This window comes from Lithobates pipiens, unplaced genomic scaffold, assembly GCF_037356315.1.
Source record: "Lithobates pipiens isolate NorthernLeopardFrog02 unplaced genomic scaffold, aLitPip1_a1.2 Scaffold_25, whole genome shotgun sequence".
Taxonomy (NCBI): Eukaryota; Metazoa; Chordata; class Amphibia; order Anura; family Ranidae; genus Lithobates; species Lithobates pipiens.
Genome location: NW_027507787.1, coordinates 85,005,293 through 85,016,717, shown reverse-complemented (window position 1 = coordinate 85,016,717; position 11,425 = coordinate 85,005,293).

Here is an 11,425-nt window from a genome sequence, read left to right as displayed (position 1 = left end):
CTGTCATGTTCTTTGACTCTATTATATGATTTTTTTCAAGGAGGCATGACTATATCCACGTGCTCTAAGTTGTCTGTAAAGATCTTTAGCTGCCGAACGGAAGTCTTCATTATTACTGCAATTCCGTTTGATTCTCAAGTACTGACTGTAAGGAGTGAAAACTGGTAGCGTGCAATATGGTGTTGCCTGCCATAGGTTTTCTGTAAAGGGCAGATTGAAGATTACCTTGTGGATCAATTTTGATGGTTAAATCCAAAAATTCTATTGATTCTTGACTATACTTGAGTGTAAATTTAAGATTAAAGGAGTTCAAGGAAATTAAATCAAAAAAACATTTCAAATCGCATTCCGAGCCTGATCAAAAAAACAGAACATCATCGATGTACCTGTGCCAGGCTAGGATGTTGTCCAAAAATAAGGTAAGATCATCGCGTGAAAAAAATTATTTTTCCCACCCCCCCAGGTACAGGTTGGCATACGATGGGGCACATTTAGTCCCCATCACAACCCCCTGCACCTGGAGGTAGTGGGACTGATTAAACTGGAAGACATTGTGTTTAAGAATGTGATCCAACAATTCAATGACAAAATCATTGTAGGCAGAAGCCGCAGAACCTCTTTTTTCCAAGTAAGTACGCACAATATGTAAACCTTTATGGTGTGGAATAGCGTTATATAAGCACTCCACATCAATGGTAACTAACCAGCAATGTTGAGGTAAAGAGATGCCTTCGAGTGTTTTTAGGAGATCGATTGTGTCCTTTACATAGGAAGAAAGAGAAAGGACATGTGGGGTCAAATAGTTATCAACAAGACAACTGGCGTTTTCGGTTAGGCTTTCACAGCTCGAAACGATAGGACGACCGGGAGGGTCCACTATAGATTAATGCACCTTGGGGAGGGCATAAAAAGTTGGTAATTTGGGGTCCTTTATGTTTAGAAAGTCCCATGTGTTTTTGTCGATGATACCAGATTGATAGGCTCTGAAAATAATTTTGCGATACTGAGAGTCATAATGAGAGATTAAAGAGGTGGAAATAGTACGGTACCAATCACGATTTTTGAGTATTTTAGAGCACATAGCAATATACTGGGTAACATTCATAACTACGATGTTCCCGCCCTTATCGGCGGGCTTGATGACAATATTCGAATTCGTTTGAAGTTGTTTAAGAGCCATCTGTTGATCGTGGGTTAGATTATGCAATTTATTGGACAACAAATTATTTTTTTCTATTGATTTGCAAACTTGTTGGGTGAAAGCCCAGATGTTGGGATTGGTATTAAGAAGTGGGAAAAGTGTGGATCTTGGTTTAAAGATCTGTGGTGGGGGGAAGGACACGGACTTAACCGACAAACCAACAGGGCCGGTGAGCTCCTGGTCTTCGGAAGTTCCGTGACCTTCCTCCCAAAGATCCATTAAATTAGAGAGCACCTGATATTCCAACATATTCTCATCCATAGAAAGATTGGATGTAGATGGACCCTGTATGGTGTTAGGTTTATGAAAAATTGTTCTGAACAGTAATTTACGGGCAAACAAATGTACGTCCTTAATAAGGGAAAACTTATCAGAATTAAAATTGGGACAGAAGGTTAGTCTAAATTTTAGGACCTCTCTTTCAATGTCTGTAAGAGCATGTGATGATAAGTTGATAATAGAGAGTTCCATGCCTGAAAGAGGTTCCTGATCGACAATTGAATCATCAATTATACAGGTGTCAGGGGAGGTTCCTTCCCTAAAAAAAATAGGGGCCAGGCGGAGATCCGCCGGTAGGGGAGCACCACTGGGTGAAATAATGATGTATAGTTTTGAGGTTGCTCCTTTATTGTATTACATATTTTTATCTATCTATAAAAAATATTCCCTTTAATCTATATATCTATATAATATGTCTCTCTCATATATTCAATTTCATATAATCTCTTTCTTATTCCCTTAGCACTGCTCTTACCCCTATCTATGTCCTCCTTTAGGGTGAGGCGGCTGGTGATTAGGTCAGGTGTATACTTTGTTTTACATCTATGCTGTCATCCTTCGGCATGCGGTTTGTCTGGCAATAGTGGGTAAGCACCATCCTACTAGATCACACTTTTTTAGGCCCATAAGCTTATAAGTCTTTCCAATTGTGTTGTTATCATTATCAATGATTTAAATGTATTTGTTTTGTATTGTGAATTCAGTGCATGTCTTTCTTTATCTGTAAATTAATTTTTATTATTGTTTGTTGTTAGTTGCATATCTCCCCTGACGAAGCAATCTGTGAAACATGTTGGGAATAAGTGCTATCTAGCCTGTCAACCCTTATCTCTGGGATTCCACCTGCAGAGTAACACTGCACATGTTGTTTTAACAATCTCATATATTGCATTTGCTGTTGTCATGCTTTTTAATGTATATTAATAAAATTTCAGTGAATTTTTAGTACATTGTAATTAGATCTTTTGTTATACTTTGCACCGTAAAAAAATCCCCCGTCATCCCCCTCCCCCTTCTCCCCTGCCCTTTCTGTGATATATACATTTTTTTGGGGGATGAGGTGACTACCATTTTAGGTGTCACTGGGTAGTTTGGACCATATTGCTACAACGCTATATATATATTTTAAGGTTTAGAATCACTTTAAGCATGGGTTTCAGACCGCTTGTAATTGAAGTTAATCCAAGGTTCCCCTAATGAGTTACTTTCAGCTCTGCTCTTCTAGTAGACCCTGTAAGCCCTTGTATACACGGTCGGACATTCCGACGGAAAATGTCCGATCGGACCGTGTTGTCAGATAATCCGACCGTGTGTGGGCTCCATTGGACTGTTTCCATCGGAATATCTGACCGACAAAGTTTTAGAGCCGGGCTATAAAATTCTCCGACAACATGATCCAATCAGACTTTGTCCGATCGTTTGTAGAGAATTCCGATCGATCAAATTACGAGACCAAAGCTATTGGCTACTAGCCTGAAAGTAGTCCTATCGTAACAAAATTACGTCATCAAGTTCCGAACGATCGGATTTTCCGACAACTTTGTCCTACCGTGTGTATGTAACACCAGTTTCGGACAAAATCCGATGGATTTTGTTGTCGGAATGTCCAACTGTGTGTACAAGGGCTTACAAGTAATTAGACCAGTGAACACCTTATCACAAGAAATACCTTTCATATTGGTCCTGAAGAAGCGGTATTTATTCTGTGAATTGCATTGATCTGTGTCTTTGAAATAGTTTTATATGTATAACAATTGAGTAATAGCTGTTGAAACGTAAATGCTTAAAATGTTTTTTTTCTTACACACTTAGTGGGGATTTACTAAAACTGGTGCACACAGTATCTGGTACAGCTGTGCATAGTAATCAATCAGCATCTAGGTTATATTGTCAAACTCGAATTGAACAAGCTGAAGTTAAAATGGATTGGTTACTATGCAGAGTTTCTGTGTGCACTAGTTTTAGTAAATCTCCCCTTTAATGTACTTGAGGCCATTTATCATGAAAATGTCTAGAGAGATTTTATGGATTTATAAATACATTTTGTATTTTTTATAAACAGTAGTTTCTAATATTTTTCTTGAGTGTGATGTTTAAAGTCCCATTTAGTAGTGATAATACTGTCATTGGGTGGTGAGTCATTTTGGCAGTGGCGAAAAATTGTTGGGCAGTAGCCACTATGATTGACTATAGATCTACATCTGTCACATACCTGACTGAACTGAAGAGAGAGCTTGTCTTAGATCTCCTATCCACTATCCCTTGGAGTTGGTGTAGCAGAATGAGGAGTAGAGTTGGATTGAACACCCCTCAGTTTGGTTTGTGCCAGAACTCTCGAACATCGCAAAAGTTCGAGCCTGAACCACAAACCCCATTAAAGTCTATGGGACCCAAACTTGAAAAATCAAAAGTGCCCATTTTGAAGGCTTATATGCAAGTTATTGGCCATAAAAAGGGTATGGGCAACTGAGTACTGCCCTGGAGCATGTATGAATGCAAATAATGTTTTTAAAAAATATTGTTTTTGAAGGAGCAGTGATTGTAGCTTCCCTGACGGTATGATTATGTCAGATTTTTGCGTCTCAAAGCCGTACAATTGTTTTGCATAGAAATTTTACGTTTTTATATTGTAGGCCTGTAATTCTTAGCAATAGCACACTTAAATCTGTCCAAACAAGAGTCTAGTAGATATCCCGGGTATGGTAAAGTTTGAAACACAAAATCATAAATTATAATATAATAAATAACTATAAATAATTATAAAAAAATAATAATATAATAGTTAAATTGCTCAATTCTGAAAGTGATCTAATTTACTATCACTGTTTTCTAGCTGATCTAAAATCACTTTTGATGTAAAGGGGCACTTCTTGGTTGCTATGGATAATCTCAAGTTTTCAGGCAGAAAGAACAGTATATATAATGTAAAACTGCATGCAGGGCATTGGACAGACTACTAGGGACAAAAGGGTTGTGAAATAATTTCATACAGTAATGTAATCAGCAAGATTACAGTGTACTGTATGTATTATGAATTTTCAATTTTTTGAATTTGCTGCCGGGCTCCACCCCTCGTGCATCGTGATGCTTGCAGGGAATAGAGCCCAGCACACAGGACATCAGGATGGAGGGCAGAGCCTGCAGACACAGTGGGGGGACATCGCAGGAACCTGGAGACAAGGTAAGTACGCTGTACCAGGATCCTGCAATGCAATCCCAAGTGTGGCTCAGGGTTTGCACTAATGGTACTGAAATTCAACCCCGAGCCACACTCGGGAAAAACACCAGGGAGGTTAATGATGCTTAAATTGAAACAATAAAAATGAAAAATTCCTTTAAATATAATGCATGGGGGTCCCCTTAATCTGCCTGTAAAGTTGCACATCTGTACAGTTGCTGCACAGTTGCTGCACAGTTGCTGCAGCAAAATTGACATATTTAATGAAAAAAATTAAATTTAAATTGATTTTCCTGGCTGCAGGTTTTCAAACCATTGTCAGCAGTACATAAATGTGAAAAAAACAGCGTGGGGGTCCCCCATAACCATACCAGGCCCTTTGGGTCTTTTAAATTTTATCCAAGTCCCCACTAGAATGATATAATTCTTCCATAGTACAAGTATATTCCACTCTCCTTAATTTCCCATAGATGGAACTTCTTGCAACTCCAGAACTTTGGACTCAATCCGTTGGCTGCAGTTAATAAATGTGGAATTTAAACCCACTAATTACCCATTAGTAATCAAGACTGTATTGTTAATAACATGTCACAGAATGCACCCTTGTGACTAACAGAAGCCAGGTGATAGCCAGACCGTTGTTCCTGATTTTTATGGACAGTTTACTGACTGGAATGGTACTGGCTGATTGAAGAAAATATCTAAAAAAAGGGCCCAGATTTATATCTGAAACCTATAGGCCAGTCAGTCTAACATTAATAGTTTGTAAACAATTGGAGGGGATGATAAGGGACTATATCCAAGAATTTGCTGAAGAAAACAGTATCAGTAGTAATGAGCATGGATTCATGAAGTATCATTCCTGCCAGACCAACCTGTTAACATTCTTTGAGGAAGTGAGCTGTCGCCTGGATAAAAGTAGGCCTCTGGACGTAGTATACACTATCTGGATTTTGCAAAGGTATTTCATACAGTTCCCCACAAACATATACTTTGCAAACTGTCAGCATGGACCATAGAAAGTGTCCAAAGGGTGGTGTTAAATAGTGAGTACTCAGAATTGTCTGGCGTGGTCAGTGGGGTCCCCCAAAGATCTGTCCTGGGACCAATTCTGTTTCATTTATTCATAAATGACATAGAGGTTGGTATAAATAGCTCAATCTCAGTGTTTGCTGATGATACAAAGCTAAACAGGGTCCTTGTGAAAAAAAAAAAAAAAAAGCTAAACAGGGCAACAACTTCATAGCAAGATGTGGAAACCTTACAAGAATACCTAATTAAAATAATGGGTTGGGCAACTACATGGAAAATTAGGTTTAACCACTTGCGCCCACCCTATTACAAATTGACGGCGGCAAAGTGGTTTCATAATCCTGATCGGCCGTCATATGACGTCCTCAGGATTATGAGCCGCTGCGCGCCCCCTGCAACCCACCCTGCAACTACGATCTCGGTAAAGAGTCTCCGACGGAGACTCTTTACCATGTGATCAGCCGTGTCCAATCACGGCTGATCACAGTGTAAATAGGAAGAGCCGGTGATCGGCTTTTCCTCACTCGCGTCTGTAAGACGCGAGTAGAGGAGAGCCGATCGGCTGCTCCTCTGACAGGGGGGGCCTGTGCTGATCGATTATCAGCGCAGCCCCCCGGAGGATGCCCACACTGGACCACCAGGGACACCACCAGACCACCAGGGATGCCCAGGATAAGGTATGCCACCCTAGACCACCAGGGATTCCAGTCAGTGCCACAATGGATGCCAATCAGTGCCCATAATGGATGCCAATCAGTGCCCACAATGGGCATCACTGATTGGCATGCATTATTGTTTGGCACTGATTGGCATCCATTAGTACAGTATATTATAATACAATGCCGCCTATCAGTTTCCATCCGTGCCGCCTATCAGTGCCCATCCGTGCCACCTATCAGTGCCCATCCATGCCCACCTATGCCGCCTACCCATGCCCACCTGTGCCCCCTACCCATGCCCACCTGTGCCGCCTACCCATGCCCACCTGTGCCACCTATCCATGCCCATCCATGCCGCCCATCCATGCCCATCCATGCCAGCTATCAGTGCCAATTTGTGCCACCTATCAGTGCCCATCTGTGTTGCCCATCCATGCCACCCATCAGTGCCCATCAGTGCCGCCTATCAGTGCCACATATCAGTGTCCATCAATGCCACCTCATCAATGCCACTTCATTGGTGCCACCTCATCGGTGCCCATCAGTGCCGCCTTATCATTGCCCATCAGTGTATTCCCATCAGTGCCCATCAGTGAAGGAGAAAATTTACTTATTTACAAAGTTTTGAAACTAAAACAAAAAAAAACATTATTTTTTCAAAATTTTCGGTATTTTTTTATTTGTTTAGCAAAAAATAAAAACCGCAGAGGTGATCAAATACCACCAAAAGAAAGCTCTATTTGTGGGAAAAAAATGATAACAATTTTATTTGGGTACAGTATAGCATGACCGCGCAATTGTCATTCAAAGTGCGACAGCGCTGATAGCTTAAAATTGGTCTGGGCAGGAAGGTGTTTAAGTGCCCGGTATTGAAGTGGTTAATGTTGAGAAGTGTAAAGTCAACTTCCGGCCAGGCGCCCCATAGAGTAGCTGCGTCCCCTCACAGCTCCCGCAGCGCAATCAGAAATTGGCCAATATAAAATCCTGCCCGACCTCCGATGGCCGCCGCGACTACGACAGGCCGACTGCCTGTCACCAGGCGAATATACTTCAATTCAGCGGGCGCGGACACCCTCCACAGACGGTTCACTCCGCCCGGCCGCTCATCAAATTGAGGCCCTGGCTTCGGCCTGCTCGCACAGCGCCTTCCACCTGTGCATCAATAAATAGACGCTCAGACACATCAAGCGGACTTATCGGGGGCCCCTTTCACCCCCCTTGCACAGACTTGGCCAGGCTTTAGTCCAGAATCCCCTGCGTGCAAGGCCTCGCCACTCTGCTGGACACAGCCATAAATTGAAGCCCCGGTCTTGGCCTACAATCCCAGCAGCACGGCTAAAAAGGGGTTTGGATCACTACAACACCCAGACTCTGGTGTACAGAGGCTCCCCAGGTACCCGCACATGGACCGTTTTGTGGAAAAAACAGAGCACGCTCCCAAACGACCGCATTGATCCACCAGGCCCAATCCCAAATGGAGGCCCCTGCTCCGGCCTCCCCGGTCTAAGAACCAGACATGGAGGTGAGCACTAACATATCATCCTCCCCCCACTCCTGATCTCTTCCCCCCGCATGCTGCTCCCTCATCTCTGAATCAGGGGGACTGCAACACTGACCACATCGCTCAGGCTGTAGCTGCCCTTTTGTCCCACATGATAACGGTCTCAGTCGAAAAGGCGGTGGGTGCGGGGATGAGACAAATAAAAGCGCAACTAGGGGAACACTCCACCAGAATTGGTGAAGTTGAACACAGTCTTAACAGTTTGGAGGAAGAAATCTACCAGACGCAAGCCACGGAACAATCACAGGATAAGACAAATCAATACATACTAGACGATCTAGAAAATAGATATAGAAGGAGCAATTTGAGATTTGTAGGGGTTCCAGAATCGCTACAATCATCGTCACTCATGGAATTCTGTGCCAGACGCATTCCCAATGCACTGGGCCTCCCTGGCCCCTGCACGGTCGAACGGGCTCACCACATGGGCACATATAATTCTGACCGCAAGCTTCCTCACCCGATCACTGCAAAATACCTCAATTATTCAGTTTAAACCACCATCTTGCAAAAGTTCAGACAAACTAGATCTCTTCAAATTGATGTTGTCAAAATCTTGATCTTCGCAGACTACTCCTTGAAGGTCTCAAAAAAGAGGAAAGCGTTCCAACACTTTTGCGCAGAGCTTCATCAACGACAGATGAAATTCACGTTGCCCTTCCTACGACTCTCCGCCTTAAAATCCCCAATGGAGATCAACTATCCTTTCAGGAAGTTTCCAAAGCGAAGCCCTTCCTGCAATCTCTGTGATCAGATACACATTCTGACTCCCCGCTGAAAGCCCCTTCAAACAACCGACTCCTGGACCAGCAAAGCCCGAGAAAGGACTCACCGAGATGCTTCAGGTCGTCTGATCCTGCCCACCGCAATACCCCACGCTGATACGAACTTCTAATGCTACTGTGACCCTCTTAGATCCACAAGTGAAGCTTGCCCTATTAACACTCAAGTCTCCTTTGCAGGCTAACTCAGGTATTGAGCTATGAAACATTTGACTGTGCTCTTGTTTTGACACCAAGTTATCCAGTTTCTCCTTCCATAGTCTCTCTGTGCTTGACCCCCTCCCCTTCTGCCCACATGTTCATGCGCAGGCCGCCATAGTGGTTACCAGCACCGAGCCTGTAAGGGCATGTATTGACCAATTGCCTGGATCACTGAGGGAGTTGATATACACAGAGACTCTATGTTAAAAAAAAGTGAAGTTCCACTTTTGGTTTGTGTTGGTTTTGTTATTCATTTTAACCTCTCCTGTTACATCCCCTCCTATTGTACCTCTCCGGCAGCACTGCTATGCCATAAGCAGGTCGCTCCGGTAAACTTTGATGGGTCCACTAGAACCATCAGGCCTCTACATATTAGGCACAATATACTTTCACATACCACACGCAAGATACTCCCTACAGGAGAGTGACCTCATGGAACGTAAAAGGTCTTAGATCCCCCTTTAAGAGACTAAAAATACTCATCCACCTAAAGAGGCTTAAAACCGATATAGCCCTGCTCCAAGAAACTCATCTAACTTCTTCTGACTTTCAGCATTTGCGGAAACTCTGGGTGGGTACCGTTCTGGGCTCTAGCACACTTAATCACAAGGCAAGGGGTTATCGTTCTGATCCACAAAAATCTCCCTTGCGAAGTACTGTCAATCGACAGATAGTCAGGGTCGCTTCATCACAGTACATATAAAAATGGGAAATAGAACACTGTTGATCTCCAACATTTATGCACCAAACAATCCCGGCAAGCCATTCTTTAGCGAGTTGTCAACTTGGCTGTTACGCACACTGCATCTTCCACACATAGTTGGAGGGTACTTCAACACCATCATGGACCCCTCAGATGATAGGTCCTCCCCTAAATGACAGCGACCTCCTACTTCGCTCTCTGACCCCTCTCACTTTGCTTCAACTATGGACTCCCTCCACCTCCAAGATGTTTGGCGTCTCTACAACCCATCTGACTGAGACTATACCTTCTATTCTATTCCACACAACATTTTCACTAGAATTGACTATCTCTTCTGCTCCGAAAGCCTCATCCCAATGATTTCAGGGACTGACATTCACGATATTGCCACATCGGATCACGCCCCCCACTTCACTTACTCTAGATACCCCCAACTTGCATCCCTCTCCGCAGATCTGGCGTTTTCCCTTCTATCTCCACAACAACGCAGATTTCCAGCACTACATGGAGGGAGCCTGGTATGAATTTTCTGCAGCCAACTCCCCCCATGCAGGCAACCCAAACCTTTTCTGGAAGGCTGCTAAAGCCTTCCTCAGAGGTCGTATCATATCTTACGCTGCCTCATTTAGGAAAAACAATTTAGCAAATTATAAGAAAACCAGCGACGAACAGAGCAGTGCTCTCTCTAGACAAAAGATACACCTGAAAACAGGCGATCGTGGCAGGCTGCAAAAAGTTCCTTTGATACCTGGGCAGACACCCACGAAGGAACACGCAGGGCACACCTGGATGCCACTCTCCATACATTTGGGAATAAAGCCGGCAAATTGTTAGCCAGGCTCTGCAAAGGCCCATTCTGTCCAACACACATTACTTCCCTTCCAGATTCCACGGGCAACATAAAATACTCTCAACAGGACATAAACGAGATAATGCTGCATTACTACTCTTCGCTCTATGCCATAGACCCCATAGACATGAACAAAACCAACTCTTTCCTAGAAAACCTGGACCTACCCACGATTTATCCCTCCTAACTTGAATCCCTCAATGCCCCCATTTCCCTACCTGAAATATCTAAAGCTATTAGGAATCTAGCTCCCTCAAAAGCGCGGGGACCGGGTGGGTCCATCAGGGAATTTTATAAGACCCTACACTCCATAACCGAACCCACTCTCCATGCTGTTTACAATGGTATATGGGCCGGTGGTCCCTACCTACCCACTGGGAACCAGGCCATCATCAAATTGATTTCAAAAAAGGGTAAAGACCCCCAGGAACCAAGCTTGTACCACCCCGTTTCCCTTCTTAATCTGGATATAAAGATACTTTCGAAAATAGCAGCCTCTAGACTAGCTTCCATTATCCCCTCTTTGATTCCCCCAGCCCAATCAGGCTTTGTGAAAGGAAGAACAGCCACCATAAATATCCGAAAGGTCATGATAGCCCTGTAATATGCCAGAAACAATCCGGGGGAGGGGGGGATCACGCCATCATCATCATGGACACGGAAAAAGCTTTCAACAATGTCAGCTTGGATTGGTTGTTTTTGACGTTGTCAAAAATGGGCTTCATGAGTCCCACTCAGCATCTTGTTCATGCCATGTACACTTACCCCGCAGCCAGGTTGGTGGTGGCTGGTCTCCTCTCACCAGAATTTCATCTCCACAAGGGCACAAGACAGGGCTTCCCCCTTTCACCTCTTCTTTTTAATATAGCTATAGAACCCCTTTCTTGTTATCTCACGCATAAGGCCCCTTTACACTGTATCAAAATAGGCACACAAGAACTAAGTACATCACTATTTGCTGATGACATACTCATCTTCT